Here is a 27,070-nt window from a genome sequence, read left to right as displayed (position 1 = left end):
AAATCATATAATAGAAGTATAACTTTTTACGTGCGTACAAAGTACACACACATTCTTTTTTTTTTAATATGTTATAGCCTTATTCTTTAACAATATCGATGTAATAATATTGTTGCTAGACAGGTAAATTGTCACTGTATACCAAGTGTACCAATCAAACTATGATTTTCTCTCAAAGTTCGCGTCATCCCATGTTTTTTAAACCCATGCGTTTATAAAGCAAGTATTTGTCATTATTTTTTTATGCAGAATAATTATTTCTCAAAGTTTGCAATACTTATTTAAAAGTAACCTGTATTGACGAAAAACAAGGCTATGTTTTTTCTCATGAGGATCTTTCAGTGCGTCACAGTTTTTCGATTTCTTTCTAACGCATTAAACTGTATATGACAGAAAAAAACGCACGTCGGTGATTACATTTCGTCGGTGACATTTATAACATTTATTCTAGTTGTCAATAGATGGCGCTATAATCGAAAAAAAATATTTACTAATTATATAATATATCTACGAATATAATCTGTACAATTTATAAGACTATACAAATCAAAGAAAATACCATTTTATAAATGCAATAAACTCAATTGATTTGTTTTTATGCCAAATTGCAAACAAAATGTGACAACTGTCAGATTTAACTAAAATGTCATGTTAGAATAAATGTTATAAATGTGTATTATCACAGACTTACCTTTTTTTCTATCATTTGTGACGCACTGAAAAATGCTCATGAAAAGAAGCATAGTTGTTAAAGTATATTATATAACTTTTTTATTATCCAACACAAGCGAATGAATCAAAAAGAGATTGTTAAGAAAGGCTGAGGCTATAGTTGGGTTTTAATTTAAGTAATTTATAAATGCTAGAATATTCCACAGGGTGACGCGAACTTTGAAAAAAAATCGCAGTTTGATTGCACAGCCGGTATACAATGACAATTTACCTGTCTTGCAACGATATTATTACAGCGGTATTGTTAAAGAATAAAAATTTAACATCTATTGGGATTTTCCCATTGATTTTAAAAATATAACATGTTAAAAAAATCGCTTAAATCTGACAACAGGTTTAGAAAATTCGAGATTTTAAAAATTACCAATTTTTAAGGTGGTGCGTTAATTTCTTGTAGAAGAGTATTTGTACGAATTTTCTATTGAAAAATTTAAACCAAATCTTTTTAATAAAGTAATCGATATCCAAGAAAATTTCCTTTGTTTCGGCAAGTGTTATGGTATAAAAGTTGGTATTGGTAATCAGCACTGTTATCTAGTTGTTTTGGCCTTCTGAGGAGTTAGGAAATGCGTGACTGGAATGCCACAAGGGCATTCGCCATCAAACGCCAGGGCTTTTCGTAAGCATCATTCCTTATATAGTTGGAAACGCACCAGAATCTTAACTAAAACGGGAGAACTCTCTCGGGGAGCTTTGAAAATTACTATTCCACAAAAGAGATAACTTTCGCTGTAAAATCGCTCATGATACTTTTTCCTTGTACTAATTTTCTGCTTCAAGTGTTTTATAGGGAACACATGTGGATTACGAAGCGGATTTAAATAAAAAGCAAATTAAATTTAAGTTTAAAAATAATGACAAAAGATTAATTATACCTACCAACATCAAAGAAAAGAAAAATCCAATAAGAATCTACAACTGTTTATCAAACTGTTTGTGAAAGGCTAATATTAGTGATATTCTTAAAAATGTTTAAAAATATAATTTAGCTGACGATTGATTTATTGACATAATGAGACAGGGATGCGTGTTGTCGCCAATTCTTGAAAAAAGCTTTTGAGGGTGAAATAGTTGGAATAAAGTTAAATGGAGTTCCCATTAACAACATTAAATACGCGGATGACACTGTCATCTTAGCCGAAAATATTTTGGATTTAGAGGCTGGTGACCAGAGTTTGGAAAAGAATACGGTCTAACAATGAACGCAAAAAAGACAAAATTTATGAGAATATCGAAAACTCAAAGACATCGAGAATCTGTTCATAAACGGATCCAATATAGAACGATTTGACCAATATGCATATTTGGAACAATGGTCAACTCCACAGGTAATTACTTCCAGGAAATCAAATGTATATATACAATGTAAATCATGATTCGGGAGTGCCCATCGTAACATTTAACGTGTCTTAGTTTGTTTAGTTCTAGTGCATCTTGATTGTGATTGTAGTATAGGTGCTACGTTTTCTCGAGTTTGTTTTATGGAGTGGAAGCTTGGACTTTGAATGCGGCATCAATGAAAAAACTAGAATCAGTCGAGTTGTGGGCATACAGAAGAATTCTGAAAATATCGTGGACAGAACAAGTCACAAACAAAGAGGTTCTGAGAAAAATGAATAAAGAAATGGAAGTCTTAAATCCCATCAAAACAAAATAATTAGAATATCTTGGACATACTACACGTGGAGAGAAATACAACCTGCTCCAGTTGATTATGCAGGGAAAGAGAAAGGAAAAAGAAATATAGGGAGGCGCAGAATATCGGGGCTGCGCAACCTGAGAGAATAATACGGATGTATGTACATCAAATGAACTTTTCCGAGCAGCCGTTCAGCCGTCCGAATAGCTATGATGATTGCCGACTTTCGTCGCGGAGATGGCACTTAAAGAAGAAGAAGAATGATTTATTGGAAAAATCAGTACAAAAATACCATTTTACAAGAAACATAAGATATGCGACTATAAGAAGGTCAATAATTCTGACAACAATGAACTAACAACAATGAACTACATACAACAATTCTACATTGACAAATTAATTAAATGAATGAGGACTACCAAGCATTTAAAAATCTAAAACGTACTAGCCGCCATTTTCAACTAGAATTCCTGGGAGAAGTCAATACCAAAGGCATACCATCCCTTGGGTATCGCAATTTTTCACAATATTATGGTTTTTTAGCATAAACGTAACTCATATAATTCGTATCAAAATTATGAAAAATTATGTATTGTAGATAAAAACGTTCAACAGACGACTTTCTAAAAACTGTTTTTACTGGTTTTTAAAATGAGATGCTACGCCCTTTCTATTGATATCCCCCAAATATTCCAGTTGAAAAATATAAGACAGTAATTTTTCGATTTTTTAATTGCTTTTTCAGCTTTATTTCCTGGGGTAAAATAGTCCATAGTTTTTTAAAGTCCATGTTTTCCAGTAAACAAAATGGCCTCCCAAAAGGTTGTTTTATTTCTGGAAGGTTTCCTCAAATAATTTGTTTTAATTAAAAATGTGAATTTAAAAGGGTATTCATTTCAATTTTAAATTTTATGAAAAATTAAAAGGAAACTCAACCGACGCGACGGTGGCAAAATTAGACGAGTGGAAAAGAAAATTATTACTGTTTCTAATAAATGTATCAAGGTCTTTTCCTGAGGCGAACTGGGAACAATGCAAACGAAGGAATGAATTAAAATTAGTCTTTTTATATCTTCTTCGAATTTGGGTCCAAACAGAACAAATAAATGCTATAAAATAAGCAATTCAATTACAAGACGTGCTTTGAGACGTTATTTTTATTTCTTATTAGATTTTTTATGGTGGACGGCAGTTGGAAAACTGCTGGAATTATTCAGACTAATCAAATAAAACAAACTTTGATACTAGAAGATTACGGGATTGTTAAACTTACTTTGATAAAACAGAAAACAGATATTTGAAGTGGATCATCGCTTTCCATTTAGAAACAAGACAAGAAAAAGGAAAACAATCAATATACTTTTTATGTGTTTTGAACAGGAATAATCGGTAAAATAAATCTTTTGTTTCGCGTGTTTCATACTGATTTTTACATCCTAACTAAGTGAGCTTTAAAATCGATTGTATTACAATAGGGAAAATTGAAAAAATAACAGTAAAAAAATACGGACCTCAAAGTAATTCGTATGAAAGATATACCTACCTACCTCGTAAGTTCTCGTTGCGGAATCTTCAGCAGGCCTGCCTCTTCCTGGTACTGCTATTTCTGATGGTATAGATGTGGAATTAACTAGCGAGGAGCTATATCTACTGTACACTTTTTTAAGAAAGTTGTAAGGAGACTCTTCATTGTCTTTTAAAATAATACAAAGAGGCAGTTAAAAAATAAAAAACTTAAAAGGTTTTTTCCGAAAAAGTAAAATAAATAATTTACCCGACTGAATTAGTAGCCGACTCGTACATATATACGGATTGTCCCCCAAAACGAATTAATTAATAGTGGTGTGGAGGGACCACATCTCAACACTTATATTTTCTTTAATAATGTACAACATTTTTTAATGAACTCACAATAAATTGAATGCAAAATTGTCTCTTTCTCAAAATTGCCTCCTTACCCTTCCAACTTTATAATGGACTAGTCCAGACCAGTCCATTATAATCCATATTAATAATAATTGCCATATTAATCAAAAACGACTATAAAACTATATGGAGAAGAGTCTAGAAGAATAGTAGGGAGGATTTCGTAAGGAAAGATCAACAACCGATCAAATTTTTATGCTGAAACCAATCCTGATTAATTGCTATAATATTATAGCATAACATTATTGCTAACATTATAACATAAGGCTATGGGTACATAATTCGCAAATATTTTACGTGTATCCCTACTTTTTCTGTCTTTACACGGCAAATTACGTGTAGTAAAATTTACACTGGTATGGATATGTAAACATTACTAGAATGTCATTCTACTTGAAAATGTCATCATTAATTTAAAGAGATGAGTTTTGAATGTTCTTGGATAACTGTTAATTTTATAATTGCAAATTATTAATTCAGTTAATAAATGTGATAATTTTTTCACTATGTATTCAGTGATTGTAATAATTTATTTGTACAACAAAGACTAATACTCAATCGAGGAAAGAGGAAAAGTGTTAAAGTGATTTTTTAATAATACATATTGTTATATTTCTATTTGATATGAAAATTAAATTTTGATAATTATAAACAAAATTCAATTTAATATAAAATATTTTCAATTTTCTCAACCACGGGCATATAAATTTAAAACAACCTGTATACAACAAATTGTTATATGTAATTTTAAGAAGTGATTAGAATAAGCGTACGAAACTCGGAACAATGTGCTTAGATAAACAAAGTGAATGACGCGTACCATTATCGTTCTTCTCGGAAGGTCGATCATTAGCCTATGCTAAATAAAACTCAGTGAAATAGATGATAGTTCATTATCGTTTTTCGCGGAAGGTTTCGATCATTAGCCTATGCTAAATAAGACTCATTTGAAAGAGAGAATAGGTCATTAAAATTTGTAAATAGTTAGAAAGTATTTTAGAATGGGAATTAAATATTTTCTTTTGAAATCCATTAAGCATATTTAGAAAGATTAAAAATTGGTTTTGAGGAATCTTACGAATGAGAGTTGGTGGTGGAAGATTGATTTGTGAATCTGGAAGGGATATTTAGAAAGTAGGGGAATGGATGACAAAGTGAGAGCAGAATGTTTTGAGCTGTCGAGAAGTGAAGTCGAGTAGTAGACGGTAGTGTACGGAGAGTGAGAAAGCCGATGTAGTTCCGTGAGTGTGGAGTATCTATCGTGGAACGAGAAGTAGGCCAGGTCGAGAGTAAAAGAACCTCCTTGAGCCCAGAGTGTCCCGGTAGCTGATAGCAGTTTCGAAAAAGGTAGAACACAGCATCATGACAAAAGCAGGAACGAGAGCTATTCGAGCTAGTTTTTCAAAGGAGAACATCACTGGAAGCCAGGACGAGGTTTGATCGCAGCCAAGGATAGCAGGAAAGGGTTTTGTGTGAGGACATTTTCAGTTCACCAGGAAAAGGTCAGTCTCATTTGTTTGGACATGAATGTATGGGTTTTTCGTATTAAATTCCACATAAAAAATTGAATAACATAATCAATAATATCAGAAAAGCTTCATCAAACTTAAATAGAGTTGTTCCTAATAACTCCTAATAGTTAAATGTTAATAAAAACTTTCAATTGAAAACCAAAAGGAAATAAGATTCCCATTTGTAAATGTTATGTTTAAGAATAATAAGAAATAGCAAATATTAAGCATTGATTGCCTTTTAAATAAAATAAAAAATATTTTGATTATAATTGTAACCCATATGTGTATTTTTTTTACTCTTTTCTTTTCTATCCCGATTAGGAACCATTAAGAAATATTTAGAAGCCACGGAAGTAAGTAATTAATTTATAATTCGCCCTGAGATTGAAAACATATTGATATGTGATCTGGTTAATTAATTGGATTAGTATTATTACATTGATTAAATTAAGTAACATATAAGAATATTATCTCATATCAATAATCAAGATCACATCAACTGTCGTCCAACGTGGAAAGCATTGTAAAGTATTTCTAGTGGCAAATTTGAAGGATAGAAAGAGTAAAGCCGGTATTTGAAAATTTATATGCCTGTGGTAAAAAGTGAGATACTTACATTTGATAACATAAAATTTTAGATCTCTTTAGGTACAAGTTTTACATAACTGATTTAATATTTTATTTTTACGATATTTACATTTGATATATTTATTGACAATTTATAATATTTGGGTGAGAAAAATTCGTCTTGGTAACATACTAGTAAAATTTCATATTTGGCGGGGACAGTACTTCTTGAAAACAAATGTCTGTGACAAGAAGCCAAAGCAAGGACAACAAAAAACAAAAAGAACATTCAGACCAAGAAGATATTTTAGACACGACAATCATGGCATCAGAACAGCAAGAATTATCAGGAATAGATAAACTATTACAACTTATGCAACTCCAGTCACAAAAAATGGATGAAGCAAAACGAACAATGGATAAAAATCAGGAAGAAATATCAAAAAAAATGGATAAAGTGGATCAAAAAATGGATGAAACACAACAAAAAATGGATGAAACACAACAAAAAATGGATGAAACACAACAAAAATTGGATCAAAAAATGGATGAGACACAACAAAAAATGAAACAAGCAATAGAAGAGAACAACAAGAAAATGGAGGAACGCATAGAAAAGTATGAAGTGAAAATTAAAGATCACATGCAACAACAAGAGACAGAGATTAAAGAAATCAAAAGCAAAATAAAGGAGATAACGAATTGCCAGAAAAAAGAAATGGAAAGTTTAAAAAACAAGTTGGAAAATGCTATTCAAGTAGACAGAGAAGAAGTGGAAAAAAGAATCACAGAAATAGAAAAACAAGTCACGGAAAACAGGACGCAACAGAATGTCGGAGAAAGAAGAGAAATGGTTATACATAGCACAGATGACGTGAAGATAAGGTTTGGCGGGGATGTAAGAAGATTACACCCAGTGCCGTTCATAAATAGCCTGAAAAAGAAAATACAGCACATCGGAAATTTCGATACAGCAAAAGAAACTATCAGAAACCATCTCAAATATGAAGCAAGCCTATGGTTCGATAGTAAAGAAGAAGAATTCGGCAATTGGCAACAATTTGAACAAAAATTTTTGAATTATTTCTAGGGAAAGGTCCAACAATTGGAAATTAACAAGGAATTGCAAAATGGGAAATACAATGATAGGATGGGTGTATCAGAAAGGACAAATGCTTTGCAAATTTACAATAGTGCAAAACATTTACAATATAATTACTCATCGGAACAATTAGTCGAACTGATTGCAAGACATTTCGAGGAAACGCTGGAAGACCATATCACATTGCAAAATTACAAAGACATAGATAGTTTATGCCAATTCCTACAAATAAGAGAATCACGTCTAAGAGAAAGAAAATCAAGAAGGTCGCGAGAAGATTACAGGCCCCGAGAAACTCAAGATTACCGAGATAGAAATCAAAATAGGAGGGACTATACAAGACGAGATTTTAATCCCAGAAGGGAAAACGAAAATAGAGACAACGGAAGAGGAAATTATGAACAAAGAAATAGGCAATGGAATGAGGACAGAAATCGAGAATACCAGAATAGAAACACCACACGCTCAAATCAAGAAAACAGAAATAATGGTAGACAAAATGAACAGGGATATCGAGAAAACCGAAACAGATCCGACAGACCAAGAGAAAATAGAAGAGAAGTAAATAATACCCAGACAGATGAATATGACGGAGAGAGACATTATGACGAAAATATAAACAACGATGAGCAACCGGCGTCTTTTCACGACGGCGCTCACTAAAAACCAAAAATCAAACAGGAATCTTTTGTCACCCCAAGGAGTTTATTAAATTGGCAGGAAACAACGAAAAGAAAAATGGAGTTAATTTAAAATTTGTGGATGGATTTATCAACGAGAAACCAATTAAAATTATGATAGACACTGGATCTGAAATAACATTGGTCAACAGAAAACTAATAGAAGAAGTTAACTTAACAAATTTAATTTATAAAATACCTAGGGTAAATTTAGTGGGCGCAAACAAACGGACATTGGCAACTATAAATGAAGGCATACGAGTAATGGTACGACTGGGCAAGAATATGTATGCACTACAATGTGTAATAATGCCGAACATGTCACATGACATGATAGTAGGAGTGGAGGAATTGGCAGAAAAACATGTAGTGATAGATTTTAAAAATAATACGATGAAACTAACAGAAGAAAAAGAAAAAGAACAGGACAAGGAACATGAGAAACAAAATACGGACGAATCAGGTAAAGAACAAACAGTGGAAATGAATTTGGCAGCGAAGCAAGGACAAAGAAGAAAAAGGAGAAAAGGCCAGAAAAAGATAAAAGAAAATGAAACCTGTGGCTCCTCAAAAGAAGAGTTGAGCCCAGAAGAAGAAAATTTGAGAGTATCAGAAACAAAGGAAACCTGGGATTCCTCAAAAGAAGAGACGGGCTCAGGAGAAGAAGAAATAAAGCTAAAAAATGAAAGTGAAAAGAATATGATTGAAACAGTGGTATTTGAAGAGGAGGTATATGCAAACGAGGATGCAGAATGCACGGTAAACATGTGTGAAGAATCTGAGAAAAAAGACAGAAAATTGATATGTGGAGAAGGGAAAAAAAAAGAATTGCGGTTGATGTTAAGAAACTACGAAAATTTGATCAATGAGGAAAACAGAGTGGCTAAAAAGTACGAACATTCATTTGAGGTGAAAAACTTGGGAAATTTTCGATCAAAGACTTACCCGATTCCATACAAGTATCGACAAGAGGTGAAAGAAGAAATAAATAAAATGTTGGAAGATCAAATCATCGAAAGATGTGATTCACCGTATGTTAACCCGATTGTGATAGTAAAGAAAAGCAGTGGAGAATTGAGATTATGTTTAGATGCCAGGAATATCAACCAGCACACTGTATCACAATATGAATCACCTCTAAACATCGAGGCCATTTTTGGAAGAATCACCGGGTCACACATATTTTCGAAAATTGACTTAAAACACAGTTTTTGGTTGATACCGTTAGCTGAAAAGTGTAGAAACTACACCGCTTTTTCTATTGATGGTATTGTCTACCGGTTTAAGGTAGTGCCGTTTGGATTGCAGAGTGCTTGTGCTGCACTCGTCCGAGCTCTACATACCATTTTGAATCGCCACGAAGATTTCATAGTTCATTATATCGATGATTTATTAATTTTTTCACAAGATACTCAGAGTCATCTGAAACACATAGAAATAATTCTGGAAGAATTGGACACAGCGGGATTGAAATTAAACATTGAAAAATGTCAATTTTTTCAAAAAGAAGTCATTTATTTGGGTTTTCAATTGGACACCAAAACAGTAAGATTATCCGAAGACAGAGTCAAGCTCATAGATGAATACCCAAGACCAACGAATTTGAAAACATTGAGAGGTTTTCTTGGCACGATTAATTATTTTAAAAAGCTGATTCCCGATTTGAGCCAAAAGGAAATCCCTCTGATAAAGTTGCTTAAAAAAGGAATAAAATGGAATTGGAAAGAAGAACAGGAGGAAGCTTTCGAAACATTAAAACGAGAATTCGCAAAAGGAACGAAAACATACCACCCCATTTACAATCTACCTTTTATACTCCGAACTGATGCGTCCATACAAAAATTTGCAGGAGTTCTGTCTCAAATACAAAACGACCAAGAAGTGCCGATATGTTTTATATCGCGAGTGACTAAAACACATGAGAGAAAATATAGTGTTACAGAATTGGAGTTTGCCAGTGTACTATATTGCGTAAACAAATTGAGGTTTTACTTATTGGGAGCAAAATTCACAATCGAAACAGACCATGCAGCTTTAGTACATATCATGAAGAATAGATTAGTAAATAATAGAATACATAGAGGCATTCTATTATTACAGGAGTATGATTTTGAGTTCCGATATATAAAAGGAAAAGACAACATAATAGCCGACGCTCTAACACGGGATGAGGACACGGGAAAAAAGGAAACAATTACTCTACAGGTGGGACTAAATAGATTAATACAAGAAGAAGGGATATATTCGTTAAATGAGATAAGGACAAACCAAGAAGACCTAGAGGAAAGAGAGAAAAGAAGAGCGGAAGTAGAAAATGACATATATTTTAAGAGAATAGACGGAAAGGAACTATATTTAGTGACACAGACATTGGCCGAAAAGATAATAAAGAAATTACATGAGGACAATGGGCATATCGGTAGCAGAAAAGTTTGGCTCGTTTTTAGGGAAAATTACATCAGCCGACAGGATTACCGCATTGCAAAGGAAATTACCCAGAAGTGCGATGTATGTCAAAAATATAAGAGTCGGAATTTCAAAAACGAAAATGTTGCCAAAAATATTGAAGCCCGAAACAAACTAGACATTGTAGCAATAGATATGTTAAGCGATCTAATTATGACCACTAAAAGGAACAAACATATTCTGGTAATGGTGGATGTGTTTTCAAAATACGTAAAATTATATAGTTGCCGCACCACAAAGGGGGAGGAAATATTAAGAAAAATCGACAATTTTATAGCCATAGTAGGAACACCAAAAAAGATCCTACTGGACAATGCAACGTATTTCCGAAATGATCGTTTCAAGGGACAACTTCGAGAACGAGGAATAGAGACAAATTTTGTCAGCATCAGGCATCCACAGAGTAATCCTTCGGAACGATTCATACAGGAAGTGACGAAATTTCTTCGCATTGCAACAGATGGTCAACATCGCCACTGGGACAGGAAAATGGCGGAAATAGAAAGGTATCTAAATACAATTCCGAGCACAGTAACAAAAGATACCCCAGAATACATCATGAAGGGTGTATTGCCGATAAGGCCATGGGAAGACCAAGAGCCAAAAGAATATCAACAGGTGATTGAAACCGTACAGAGAAGATTACGGCGAAGCAACGAAAAATATATCCAAAGACAGGAACAGAATAGAAAAAGAAGACCAGTGACTTTCCAAAAGGGTGAAAAAGTACTCGTGAGGGCATTACGAGTATCAAATCTTCCTGGGGGCATTTGCGCAAAGTTGATGCCTGTTTTCGAAGGCCCGTACATCGTGAATAATGAAAATGGGATAAATAGTTACGAGTTGAGGCACAGGAACTCGGAAAAGATCCGAGGAATTTATAATATTCACGATGTATACAAATATCACGAATAAAAGACAGAATTACATGAAGTAGATAGTAAGTTAGGATATAAGACGTAGATTAAAGTAAGGAAATATACAGGGAGTTGGTTTTGCCTCGAGAAAATTTATTTAAAAATGCAGATAAATTTTATCGAATACAAGGCGGGGATTTGTTATATTTCTATTTGATATGAAAATTAAATTTTGATAATTATAAACAAAATTCAATTTAATATAAAATATTTTCAATTTTCTCAACCACGGGCATATAAATTTAAAACAACCTGTATACAACAAATTGTTATATGTAATTTTAAGAAGTGATTAGAATAAGCGTACGAAACTCGGAACAATGTGCTTAGATAAACAAAGTGAATGACGCGTACCATTATCGTTCTTCTCGGAAGGTCGATCATTAGCCTATGCTAAATAAAACTCAGTGAAATAGATGATAGTTCATTATCGTTTTTCGCGGAAGGTTTCGATCATTAGCCTATGCTAAATAAGACTCATTTGAAAGAGAGAATAGGTCATTAAAATTTGTAAATAGTTAGAAAGTATTTTAGAATGGGAATTAAATATTTTCTTTTGAAATCCATTAAGCATATTTAGAAAGATTAAAAATTGGTTTTGAGGAATATTACGAATGAGAGTTGGTGGTGGAAGATTGATTTGTGAATCTGGAAGGGATATTTAGAAAGTAGGGGAATGGATGACAAAGTGAGAGCAGAATGTTTTGAGCTGTCGAGAAGTGAAGTCGAGTAGTAGACGGTAGTGTACGGAGAGTGAGAAAGCCGATGTAGTTCCGTGAGTGTGGAGTATCTATCGTGGAACGAGAAGTAGGCCAGGTCGAGAGTAAAAGAACCTCCTTGAGCCCAGAGTGTCCCGGTAGCTGATAGCAGTTTCGAAAAAGGTAGAACACAGCATCACGACAAAAGCAGGAACGAGAGCTATTCGAGCTAGTTTTTCAAAGGAGAACATCACTGGAAGCCAGGACGAGGTTTGATCGCAGCCAAGGATAGCAGGAAAGGGTTTTGTGTGAGGACATTTTCAGTTCACCAGGAAAAGGTCAGTCTCATTTGTTTGGACATGAATGTATGGGTTTTTCGTATTAAATTCCACATAAAAAATTGAATAACATAATCAATAATATCAGAAAAGCTTCATCAAACTTAAATAGAGTTGTTCCTAATAACTCCTAATAGTTAAATGTTAATAAAAACTTTCAATTGAAAACCAAAAGGAAATAAGATTCCCATTTGTAAATGTTATGTTTAAGAATAATAAGAAATAGCAAATATTAAGCATTGATTGCCTTTTAAATAAAATAAAAAATATTTTGATTATAATTGTAACCCATATGTGTATTTTTTTTTACTCTTTTCTTTTCTATCCCGATTAGGAACCATTAAGAAATATTTAGAAGCCACGGAAGTAAGTAATTAATTTATAATTCGCCCTGAGATTGAAAACATATTGATATGTGATCTGGTTAATTAATTGGATTAGTATTAATACATTGATTAAATTAAGTAACATATAAGAATATTATCTCATATCAATAATCAAGATCACATCAATATATTGTTATGAAACGCTTACAATTTTGAACATCTTTAACAACAAAATACTTGGATCACAGAATATATTATCCTGATGTATTCTCTGATTGGATCTTCCACAAATAATACACAATAAATAACTTTTTATTAAGTTCACGTCTTAAATCAATTATTTATCAAATACACTATATATCAATAATATTTAATCAATAACTCAACATATTTCCGATGCAGTGTCAAATATTTAAATTTGTCACTGATTGTCAGTGTCTGACTGACAATATATGCTGACAATATTATATTCGGCTGAGTGCGTTGTAAGACAAAGATAGATTTGGAAAATATTACCACGGCATTGTGTTCATTTTTTTTCAAATTCTGAAATAACCAATAAATATTTTTGAAAAATTTAAACGCAGAATGAAAAACTAAATTATTACCGAGGGCCGAAAGTCCCTTAGAATTAATAAAAAGTATATTTTGAATGATATATTTGAAATTAAAAATCACACTAAATTTTCTCTTAGTTTTTCACCCCTGTAACTTATTAAAATAAACATTATAGAAGTTTTTAGGGACTTTCGGCCCTCGCTAATAACGTAATCTTTCATTCTGCGTTTAAATTTTTCAAAAATACTAATTAGTTTTCTGAGGATTCGAAAAAAATGAATCCCCATTTAAATAGCATTGCAGCCGAAAATACGTACCGATCCTCATAAGTACTGTTTATTGATTACAAGGCTGATATCAAAAATAGTGAGATAACGCAGATTAGAACGGTCATATAGAAAGAATACAGTAAGGCAGACAAGTCAAGAATATTGGTTGGAGAGCTCCGGATGGCAAAAAAGAGGGTAAGACCAAGAAGGAAATGAAGAGATGCGGTAATGGAAGGCATCAGTGAGTTGGGCACCACAGATTGGAAGCAGGCAGCTAAGAACAGAAAACTACTTCAAGTAGTTCTGGTATAATAAAATATCTTTCACCGTTTTTGAAGATGGCTAAAATTGTTATGCTTAAAGACAAAAAATAGTAAACTAATTGAACTAACTAACAAATTGAACCAATCTTTTTGTAACAATAATTTGTGTGTGGAAACAGAAAAGCATCTTCGAATTTGCCATAACCGAAATGACTATTCATTTATCAGCCCCAGTTTGCGCCCGCCGATAGAAAAGTAAAACAAATATTTGTTGTTTGTCTAGATGATTTAATGCTTCGAAGACAGAGAACGTAACTGGAGTTCGTTAGTTTCTTAAGAACCAGAAAGCCAACAGACTTGAGAACTTTTACAACTTTAATTATTTTAAGAGGGTAAGACGGTGTCTTTTAAAATTTGTCAGCGAGAAACTTAATGTAAAAATTTTTAAAAATGATTCGTATGTTTTCTTACTTAAGTGCTAATATTATTATAGGTTATCGATTTTATCATTTTGAGAAATTTTCGATAAAGAATAAAAATGATAAAAAGGCCGAAGATGATCTAATGCCAACCGATTATAAGCGTTGAAGCCCAAAATGTATAAGAAGAAACGGAGAATAATAAAAATACTTCAGTCCTCAGAAACGAAACAAGCTGAATTTTGCTAAGAATGTCAATTTTTGGACCACGAAAAAGATGCAAAAAGGTTGTCACTCCTAACCCAAGTTTTCCTCCTAAAATCCCTTTCGTATTGGGAGGAGGGGGAGGAGGTTATCGTTTTATCCAGAAATACTCGTACGTAGAAAAAATACGTAGCTGAGATAGTTTTAAAGAAAAATTTTTATTAACCTTTGTGTAAAATGAACCGTGTTCTAATGGTAGGAGAGCCCAAGCCGGAATTTTTGCAGTTACTCGAGCGCGTCAGATTATCATTTGGGGAGAAACCTGGTACCCTGCAGATGTATCTCTACCATATATGGGCTCTTAACACAGAGAAGTTCGTTCGAACACAGAGAAGTTCGAAGGGGGGCCCGAAAAAAAATCTATTCTTAAAAATACTCTAAATTGTCAGATTAAGATAAGGTGTTAAATATATGCAAAAGAGCGTATATTTCAAAAATCTGACGATTTGAGCGGGACGTAAGGAAATGGGCGAGTCACAAAAGTTTCACAAAAAAGCGAATATTTCGCAAAATGGACGTCAGATCGAAAAACTAAAAAATACGTCTTCAATAATATTTTTCAAAAATCTATCGACTGGTACTAAACATGACACCCCACGGAGCGGGGCGGGGGGTAAATTTAAAATTTTAAATACAAACCCCGCGATATTTCGCAAAATGAACATATGATCGAAAAACTGCAAAATGTTTTTGAAAAATCTATCGAATGATACCGAACACGACCCCCCCGGAGGTGGGGTGGGGGGTTACTTTAAAATCTCAAATGGGACGTCCGAATTTTTATTGAAGATTTGGATTCTTTAAGTAAAAATAAGCAACTTTTATTCGAGACATTTTTTCGAATTATGGATAGATGGCGCTGTAATCGGAAAAACGATTGTTGGAAATGGAAAACTAAAGTAAGAAATGGAATGCGCCCTCTAAAGTGGAAAATTTTACTTACTTTTTTTGATTTTAGGACCTAATAATCACAATCCAATAGGTCCACATAACGGTCGAGTGACTGCAAATTCAGCATACTTTGCTCCCGTACCATAAGAAACAATGCTTGGAGCGACTGGTGATTTGAAATGTTAGGTACGCGCGTGGAATAATTTCGAAAAATTTCGATATCTTTTGATCATAATTTCCTGTCGACATGAATCAAAATTCCTTTTATAGGTGAAGAATGCAGCCTTCGTGAACAATTCTTACAATTTTCCGCAAATAAAGTTAGGTCCTATAAAACTGTTAAATAAATAATCGTTGCACGATTTTTGCCATTCTATACGATTCCTATGAGATCAATAAAATTGATTACTTCCAGTAACCTGTCATATTTCCAATTCAATTTGTTACGATAATATAAATTTATCGTCTAGAGTATGTCAATGTATTAGCAGAACGTGTTTTTATACCATATTTGACAATATAAAAGACGAAACGAAAAACTGCTGAACGGAGAATAATCAAGAAGTTATAATAATCGAGTTAAGTATATCCCGACCAAATTCCGAACCTTCCAAATCCCGTCGACTTGACGTGTTGAGCGATTTCGACGTTTCATTTACCCATCACATACGAAAGGTGATGGTGATCGTAATTTCTTACATATTATTCCTTTCCCCTTGGCGAGTTGAGCGAGATGTCCTCACCTTATATGTCCATTTCACATTAACAAATAATGCAATTCCTATCGTCGTCTAGTATCATTCATTCATGTGTCAAATATCGTCACATCGACCCGAGGTATACGAAAGTCCGATATGCAGATTGTTATTAACAAGTAAATTAACAAGTAAGTAACGCTAATTATCTTATCTTTTGTATGTTTTGGTTCTAAAATCTATCTACCTATGTAAGGATTTTTACAGCTGTCGCCGCCTTCCTTCTTTCAACCAACGTCTCCAGTCGTCTCTGTTCTGCCATTCTCCGTCTCTAAGGTCTCGTCTTTCCATGGCCTCGTCCACTTGATCCCTCCATGATCTTCGGAGTCTACCTCTTCTTCTCTTTACTATTGGGCTCCAATCCGAAATCTTGGATATCCACCTTGTACGATCTGCTCTTCTCACATGTCCATACAAATTAAACGTTTTTCTTCGATGTAGCTGAGAATGTCTTGTTCTAGTGACATTCTTCGTTTTATCACCTCATTTCTAATGCAATCTATTCGTGTTACTCTGCATCGTCTTCTCATGAACGCCATTTCAGTTGCTGTACTTTTGGACCTGTTTTGTTTGTTTATTACCCAATTTTCTGCTCCATAGGCCATTATACTTCGTACCAAGGTGTTATATTCTCTTCTTTGTATTTCTGGTAATCTGTCTATCCCACAATAACCCATTCATTTGTTTAATACATGCTCTTGTTTGTGATAATTTGCTGGTTATCTCTTGCTCGGTGGTTCCATTCTTTGAGAGTATGAATCCTAAGTATGTGAAGTTTTCAGTGCCGCTAATTTCCCTACTATCGTCCATTTCAAAGTTTCTCACTGCTTATTGTTCTGTTGTTAAGTATTCGGTCTTTTCTAGGTTTATTTCCAGTTCATTTTTTGTGTATTCCTCTTCTAATTTTCGGAGCATATACGACACATCTTCTTCATCTTGGGCCGTTACCACTTGGTCATCTGCAAAACTTAATGTGTACAAGAAGTTGTCCCGGAGTGGAATTCCCATCCCTTCACATTTCCTTTTCCATGGTTTTAATATTTGTTCTAGGAATATCGTGCACAGTGTCGGATATGTAGAGCATCCCTGCAATAAACCTTTTGTGGTTTTAAATTCGTTGAAGTATTTATTGCTGATTTTAACTCTTACCCTGTTGTTGTTTTAAAGGTTTTTTACGGCTTCTATTAACCTCTGAGTTATTCCGAATTCCTTCATCGTGTTCCATAATTGTTTTGTGGGAACCGTGTCATATGCCTTTTTTAAATTGATGAATGCCGTGTGTACTGGTCTATTACTTGCCATTTTATTTTTTCAACTATAAATAAAATAAATTCTATAATAAATAAATAAATATATTATATAGTGGCTAATCACCCCTTTAGGGGTTACGCCGCTTAAGCTCTCTAGATCTAGGTTTTGAGGTAGATCAGTCCTCATGTTCGTTATTTAATTTTCCCGTTTATTTTTCTCCACTCTCTCCTGTCTCTGGTTTTTTCTTTCCAATGTCGTATGCTCGCCTTGTTGAGATCACTTACTACTTCTTGTAACCATGGAGATCTTGGTCTTCCACGTCTTCTTTTGCCAGCTGGTGTCCATTCCAATATTGAGAATGTCGTCGTAGTTGATCCGGATCTCCATATGTGTCCTAGCCATTTTGTCCTTTGCTGTTTTATTTTACACACTATATCCTCCTTAATTTCTTCCAGTAGCTCAAGGTTCGTTCTTTGTCTAAATTCATTGTCATTTATTTTTATTGGTCCTAATATTGCTCTTAGTATTTTTCTTTCTTGTATCCTAAGGTTTTACTCTTGTTTTTTTGTCATGCTAAGGGTTTCGGCTGCATACATCATCGTCGGTCGAATTATTGTTTTGTATACTTTCATTTTTGATTTCTTACTCAATAACTTATTTTTAAGGAATTTTTTATTTGCATGGAAGCTCTTTTATTTGCTGTAATAATTCTTTCTTTGATTTCGGTTTGTCTTTCTCCATTGTTTGTTATTAATATTCCTAAATATTTAAAATTTTCGACTTCTTCAAAAGTGTATTCTCCTACTCTAACCTTTCTGTTTTCAAAGTTTTTGTCAAATCTCATTATTTTGGTTTTTTCTTGGTTTATTTTTAATTCCATTACTTTTCCTTCTGTTACCATTTTGTTTAACATTCGTCCCATTGTTTTTCTATTTTTTGTTATTAACACAATATCATCAGCGTATACTATTATTTCTCTCCTTCTCTCGTTCGGAGGGTGCCTTTGTTGATTTTCCTGACGATGTATTCTAGGGCAAGATTAAACAGAGTTGCTGATAATAAATCTCCTTATGTCACCCCTTTAAATAAATACATATATTAAAATAAATATCTTAAAAACGAATCCTGACTTCCGACTGAATTTGCTATCCGATAATTTCACTTTCTGCCATATTTTTACAATTGAGTAAATCTGTAACAGCCATAGATTGACTATGTTAAACAAATAATAAAACTTACTAGTTTAAGTTAACAATTATTAAAAGAACATTGGGCAAGTTAAATAAAGAGACATTCAAGAACAAACTTGACAGATTTTATTTATTTTCATCAGGAATATTCCATTCTCGACTTTCCTTTTTCTCTTAATTTCTTTCTATTGAGCCCGTACAACCGCGTAAAAAGTTTAAAAAGTACAAAGGTAAATAAAAGAGACCTTTCTGTGTAGAACCTACGGTGGAGTGACTATATCTTAAAATTATTTACAAACAAGTTGACTGTTTGATGCCTACGTTTCGGGAGTAAATGGCAAACTTATTAAAGTATTTTTAAGGATCAGTAAATATATAAAGTTTAGAGTCTTATAAAAGTGAAAATAATGACGAGTTAAATAAAAATGTACCAGGTGAAATTTATATTTTGGGTTTTCGTTATTTTACGGTTTATATATTGTATATATTGCTGCTTATGCTAAGCAATACCACCTCATAAGCAACAATGCAAATACAGAAGATCTAATCGACATGTTAAAAAAGCTTAAGCAAGAATTTGAGAAAGTCGGTTTAAGAATAAATTTAAATAAAACAAAAGTGATGATAAATCAAGATATCACAATCGACTTAGATGGATGTGAGATCAAAAGTGTCGAAGAGTATATTTATACATACACATATTATGTCCAAAAGTTTGGAATATTGAAATATTTCGTGATTGATTTTTATATATAAACTTTTCTGAATAGTTAAACATCATTTTGTTTCAATTCGTAGCAATACTAAATAAATCTCAAAACTAGATAAACGATATGCGAAAAAAATTATTTATTTTCTTGGAGTGAAAAACTTAGAAAGTACAACTTACATTTAAAAATAAATTAGTAAAGAAAAAAATAATTTTTAATAAAACTAATAATTAATATTTCCTCCATTTACCTGTACGCATGCCTGTAGGCGATTTGGCATGCACCGATTAACTGGTCCAGCTGGGCTTGCGGAATTCTCTCTCATTCTTCACGAGCAGCATCTTTTAGTTCGCGAAGTGTAATAGGGGGATTGTTTCGCTTTTTGATGCGTGTCTTGAGAATGTCCTAAGCATGTTCAATAACGTTCATATCGGGGGAATTCGAGGGCCACTGAAATGTAGATATTCCTTCTTCTTCCGGAAAATTTTGTACTGCTGCTGTTCGATGAGGAGGTGCGTTGTCATGCATAAATACAAATTCATCACCTACTACCCCTCGGAATAGACGTACGACAGGATTTAAAACTTCCTCGATGACACAGCACCAGTGACACTTCTCTCCAGAACCAGCAGTGGCGTCCGTGTATCACTCATAATACCACCCCAAACCATAATACTGCCACCTTCAAACGGGACACGCGGATGGGCTGTTTCTAGTCGGGCTTGTCGTCCTGGGGCCCTCTAAACCAGTGTTCTTCGCGAATCACATACCAAGCAAATTTTTGACTCATCAGAGAACATCACGTTATTCCAGTTAGGACCATGTTGCACCATTTCTCTGGCCCATTGCAACCTTACTATTTTGTGTTGGTAGGTTAGGTTAGGAACATGTAAGGGCCTTCTACGACACAAATTTACCGCATTTAGTCGGCGTGTTATTGTTTGCCGTGAAATATTTAGTCCTTGCAGCCTAGAAATTTCTCTGGATATACCACTTGTGGATTCCAGCCGATTTATTCGAGCTATCAATGTTATCTGCCGATCTTGTGTTGCTGTTGTACATCGACTTCTACTACTTCTGGGACGATTTTGACGTCATTTGTCTCTTGGATTTTTTTTTAATTTTAGATACAGCACTCTGAGTAACATCAACAATATTCGCGATATCACTTTGACTAAAGCCCTGTTGTAATAAAGCAATTACTCTAGATCTGTCAAAGTGAGATATCACGTTTCTAGGCATTTTTAAACGGCTCAATTCAATTTTAAACACAGACTGAAATAATGTGTAAATACGCTAATCAGTTGAATGTGACCAAAATGGGCAAAATTATACAAAAACGATTCAAAGTTTTTATCATTTTCAGGTAAAAACGCTCTAAAATGAATATCAACAACAGTTTTGAAACCACCATAGGCGTAGATATATTATTTGTACGTATTCCAAACTTTTGGACATGTGTGTATACCGAGGTCACACTAGGCAGACAGAATCAAACGGCAGAGATAACTAGAAGAATCTGAACGACTTGGGCAGCGGTAGGAAGACTCAGTGATGTGTTAAAAAACAAAGAGATGAAACATGCCATAGAGGGCGACCGAACGAGCTAGGTTAGCAGTATTTCTGAGGGAACATATACGAAATGAGGACGAGTGAACAAGGACGAAGGAGGAAGATGTAATTGGAAGAATTGCGCAAATGAAATGGAACTGGGTAGGACACGTGCCACGACAAAATATCGGAAGGTGGACGACAAACATTGTAAATTGGAGACCACGCTAGCACAGTCGTAGTAAAGGAAGATCACAAAAACGATGGCTAGACAGCATCAAAGCAAAAATGGGAAGAAACTGGCACCAAATAGCACAAAACAGAGAAGAATGGAGAACTCCTATGAAGGCCTTTGTCCAGGAGTGGATGCAACCAGGCTGAAGAAGAAGAAGAAAATTGTATATAGGAATCTGAGTCTATTTATTGTTTTGCTAAAGGAGACATTTTGTGTATTATAATATATAAATAAAAACATGGTAAAAAAATCAATGCGGAAGAAAATATTAGAAAATAATAATAACAGAGGTAGTAGATAATCTCGAATCTATTCTAGATTGTAGAATAGATTCGAGATATAGCAACTAATGCATATGAAAATGCAACTATGTTAGTACAACTAGACGAAAATACAAATTCTATCTCCATTAAGGGAGAAGTGAGACAAGGAAACTCTGAGTGAGACTATCGCCAAAACTTTTCAACCTAGCCCTAGAAGACATCCTCAAAACTACCAATTTGGTCAACCTATGGCGTTAACGTTGTTGGCAACAAGCTATAATACCTCAGATTTGCTGACGACATTGTGAACTTATTCGAGGAACTGCAAATTATGATGGAGGAACTCGCAGGCAGCTCCCAATACGTCGGCTTAAAAAGGAATATGAGAAAAAACAGAAATAATGACAAACACTGATGACCCCAGACATATCGCAGTGAGAGAAAAAGGGCAGAAATATATCTACCTAGGCCAAATCCTGAAACTTAAAAAAGGGGAACAAAGTGCGGAAATTACTAAGAGATCAAGACTAGCGTGGGCAGAATTTGGCAAACTTGGTTGGATACTTAAGAACCGCAAAATACTCCAATACTTGAGGAGCAAAGTGTTCAGCCAGTTCATCCTTTCTATAATGTATTCCACGAATATACGACTGTTTTGGATTATCGCGACAACGAAGATTTTAGTGTGCAACATCAGAAGTACGAAAGTATTTTTCTCTAATAATTACTCCAATAAACAACAATATAATTTGCAATTTACTTTCGTTCTTCATATTTTGCACAGTAAAATATTCGTTGTCGCGATAATCCAAGAGGGTCGTTTATTCGAGGAATGGACATATGGATGTCAAACCTGGACCCTAACCAAGACAAATATGAATAAACTAGCAAAACAGAAAGAGCAATGTTAAGTATACGACTGTCAGATAAAAAGAGGAACGACTGGGTAAGATCAAAAACAAAAGTCGAGGACAGAACAACAAAAACTGCCAAACTTTAATGGAGCTTAGCAGGCCACACTGCTAGACAAAAAAACCAACGTTGGATTGCAACAATACAACACTGGAGTTCTTACAAAAGTAAATGATCAAGAGGAAGATCACAGATAAGATGGATTGATGTTATTAAAAGAGTAGCCAGAACAAATTAGAAATATGTTACTTAGAATAGAGACCGATGGAAGGAGTTAGGAGAGGCCTATGTTCAAAAGTGGACGATAGAAGGTTAAGAAGAAGAAGATAATCTCGGGAAAATAAGTCTAATGTAAATGATTACCACTTTATAAAGTATACATTTTTTATAAATAAAAATATAAATTTTTTTATAGTTTCGAATAAACCCTTCTTCATCGAATGCTGATAATATGTGCAGCCTAACTGAAAGACTACCAAAAAGTATTATATCAAAAAGGTGAAGTTTGAAAATTAGGTTTCGAAGCAGTTTTTCGAAGTCACTCGATTAATTCTCGAGTAGGAAGAACTCATGAACGCTGTGAATGAAATGTTAGGGTATTAGGGGACGACCCTGAACAAATTCTGGCCCTTAATACATTCATTTAGGTCAACTCGCCACTCATTAAATCTATCACGCTCGGTTGGCTCGATTTTTCCTGCTAGAAAGTGTTATGTCACTTTTATATCGATGATAACGACAGGATTATGAGCATACGAATTTCCAATTGAAACATTTTTTGATTTTTTTAAAATTGTTAATATATTTTTCTTTCAGCGTCTATTTAGATACCTACACAACACACACTACAAGAGATTAACGCACCACATTAAAAATGTGCCATTTTTGATGTCTCGAATTTCCTAAGCCTCTTTTCCGATTTAAGTGATTTCTTTTATTATGTTATAGCCTTATTCTTTAACAATATCGCTGTAGTAATATTGTTGCTATATAAGTAGATTGTTATTGTATACCGGATGCACCAATCAAACTGTATTTTTTTCTCAAAATTCGCGTGACCCTGTGGAATATTCTAGCATTTTATACAATATATCTATTTTTTGATTCATTCGCTTATGTTGGATAATAAAAAAGGCTAGAACTTTATCAACTAACTTTTCGACTATTTTTTGTCAATACAGTGTTTTTAAATAAGTATGGCCAACTTTAAGGGGTAATTCTGCATGAAAAAAAATGACAGTTTGCTTTATAATATAAACATATGTCCACAGATGCTTTGTTTCCAAGATAGGGGTTGTTGAAATTTTTTTTACAAACTGATGATTTATTTATTGCTCTAAAACCGGTTAAGATAATCAAGCAACTGAAATTTGGTGGGTTTTAGGAGGTAGTTATTGCGCATTTTCTAATATACAAGTAAGAATTTAATATTCACCACTGGTGCACATAGAGGTACTATGGCCCTTATGTGCGACAAAGGTGAACATAAATTTCTTAATTGTATGTCAAAAAAGGCACAATAACTACCTCTTAAAACACACCAAATTTCATACCGGTATAAAATTGAAACCGATTTTAGAGCAATAAATAAATCGTAAGTTTGTAAGAAAAATCTCAACACTTCCTATCTCTGAACACGGAAACGAGGCATTTGCGAACATACATTATACAAATTCGAGACATCAAAAATTACCCGTTTTTAAAACGGTGCGTTCATTTTTTGGAGTAGTGTATATTAGATATTTCATGACATCTCTAATACTAATAGAAGAAAAATCAATAGACCTAGAATGGCTCAATGTAACGAAACATATTCCAACTTCAGCAGCTAGGTAATTCGTAGATAAACAACGTTAAGCTTCCATTGTCTCTGTGAATAGAGGTTTCAGCACAATTACGATTCAACGATAAAAAGCGTGTACTTCATGAACTCATAAAATATATATTCAAGGCCATCAGCTCTCTTTTATGAAAGGTATCGATTTAAAAATCAATAGAGGTTTGTAGCTGTTTATCAAAAAATAATTATGTAGATGATACCATAAATAATAATAGCAGGAGGTGATGTTATACTAAAAGTACATTATATTATACACATAATATATATACTACCAATTTGACAGATTAAAAAGCAAAAAACATCTAAAACGAATAATTCTATTTATATGTAGGTATCAAAAACAGTTCGTATATTATGTGTAGAAGATAGAATTATATAATACAGTGATGAGCGCGCTAATAACCGGCAAAATAACGCAAAAGATGGAAAAACACATTAAGTTGTGAGATAAAAAGAAATGAAACTGGTGGAGGTGAGAAGTTTAGCGATAAAAACCTATAAATTTACATTATATTTATTGTTTCCCACCGTTAGACGTATCGGACGAGTTTCGCAATTTTCACTGTGACGGTGACAGTTTTAGTTAACATACTCATCTGATATGTGTAAAGGAGGTAAATAATAAATAGAATGTAAGTTTATAGGTTTTTATCGCTAAATCTCCCACCTCCACTAGTTTCATTCGTTTTTATCTTACAACTTAATATATTTTCCATCGTTTGCTTTATTTTGCCGGTTATTAACGCGCTCATCACTGTATACTCTAATCGTATAAGTGAGTTTATTTCTATTTAATTTGTTTCATCATTCTTCTTGTAGAAGCGACAACTTTTCTTACTCAATTAATCGCTTGAAACGTTTCTTATCCATCCGAATAACAAACTTATCATCCGCATAACGTTATCCGAATATACAAGCAAATCGAAACATCTTCTAAAGTTTCCGACATAACCATAAACCGAGCCGAGTCCAAGAATAAGCTCCAACAATTAATCAAGCTGCCAGTGGCTGTAGCAGCAACACGTCATCAATCACATTCTGATAATTCCTAGTTAACAGGTATCATTCTGCCCATTAGAAGACTATCCATTTCTCGTTGATATAGTTTCATCTTTATACAGCTGTAACGGGTAGTTCTTTTAAGGACGACAGACTCAGTAAAACACAATTTAAAAATAAAGCAAATATATTAAAGGTAATTATATACAGTTTAAAACAAATAAAATAAAATATAATTCCATCTTCTGCAAAGGAAAAACAATATTAAACTTTATTATAGTTATCCGATCATAATAGCAACATCGAAATAATACGATAATCAATATATACAATAATAATCTCGCTACGTTAAAACAACGTAGCCTGGAGACGGCATTTCACTTCAATGCAGTCACTCGTTCCTCGCTACTACCGCCTACTGCGATAACGATTGTGGCAAGACTCCACGTCACTACGGTGGCGTCTACCTAGGCATAGTTCCGCCTCACAAACGGCGCATCTTTGCCAGGCCAGCTGAAGCTCGTTCAATACGCGAGGCATCAGCTGTTGAGCCATAGTAAGTTCAATACACGAACCATGACTGATTTTCTCATTCTCCTAGCTCGCCTTAAATATGCTCTCGATGCCCTCTCCTTCGGTTTCCCCCAGCGGTGCCGTGAAGAAGGAATGCGCAAACACGGACACTCCATCAGTCCCCTCCGGTAACAGCAGCTCATCGCCCGCCGAGGCATCACATCGTTACACCCCCTTCTCTTTGGAAAACAAAAAAAAATGTAGCATACATTTTTTTTTGTGCCGTGTGTGCAACACGGCTTGGGCTCATCATCGGTGTGGTCTTGGTCGGTTCTTCCTTACTTCGTAAACTGGTCCTGGATGGCTGTCAAGAAGATGCTTCCCTCTGTAGATCTTGGTCGTGGTCCCCTCATATCCATTGGGACAGTGTACCAAGGCTTTTCTACAGAAATGGTCACATTCTTCCTGCTGGCTGCATCTGCGACGGTTTACCCTTAAGGCATGAAGAAGATGCTTCCCTCTGTAGATCTTGATCGTGGTCCCCTCATATCCATTGGGACAGTGTACCAAGGCTTTTCTACAGCAAATGGTCACATTCTTCCTGCTGGCTGCATCTGCGACGGTTTACCCTTAAGGCATGTACTTTCTGTCGATTTTCTTTCACAAACTGGTCTGGGATGATTGTCAAGAGGATGTTTCCTTCTGTAGATCTTGCTCGTGGTCCCCTCAAATCCATTGGGACAGCTTATCAAGGTTTTTCTACAGCAGCTGGTCACATTTTTCTTGCTGGTTTCATCTTTGACGGTTCCATCAACAATGTCGTATTTTTCGGTGATTCGTAAATTGGTCTCGGATGACTGGCTAGAAGGTGCTTCCTTCTGTAGATCTTGGGCGTGATCCCCTCAACTCCATTGGGACAGTATGCCAAGGTTTTTCTACAGCGAACGGTCGCAACTCTTCCTGCTCGTTGCATCGGCGACGTTTATTTTCGGTTCCTTCTCGGTTTCGGTTCCTTAAGAATCTGAAAACAAAGAAGCTTAATCATCTTTGAACGGGTTCTATTTATTTATCCACGACGTGGACCTGGTACTGAGTCTGTGTCTTTGTATGGTTCTAATTATTGCTCGGGTGCCAATTTGTAACGGGTAGTTACAAACTGCGTAGCTTTTATTTTGCTCGGGCGCCATTTTGTAACGGGTAGTTCTTTTAAGGACGACAGACTCAGTAAAACACAATTTAAAAATAAAGCAAATATATTAAAGGTAATTATATACAGTTTAAA

Source organism: Diabrotica virgifera, chromosome 7 (assembly GCF_917563875.1).
Source record: "Diabrotica virgifera virgifera chromosome 7, PGI_DIABVI_V3a".
NCBI classification, from domain to species: domain Eukaryota; kingdom Metazoa; phylum Arthropoda; class Insecta; order Coleoptera; family Chrysomelidae; genus Diabrotica; species Diabrotica virgifera.
The sequence above is the reverse complement of the archived record's forward strand: the minus strand, read 5'-3'. Positions refer to the sequence as shown.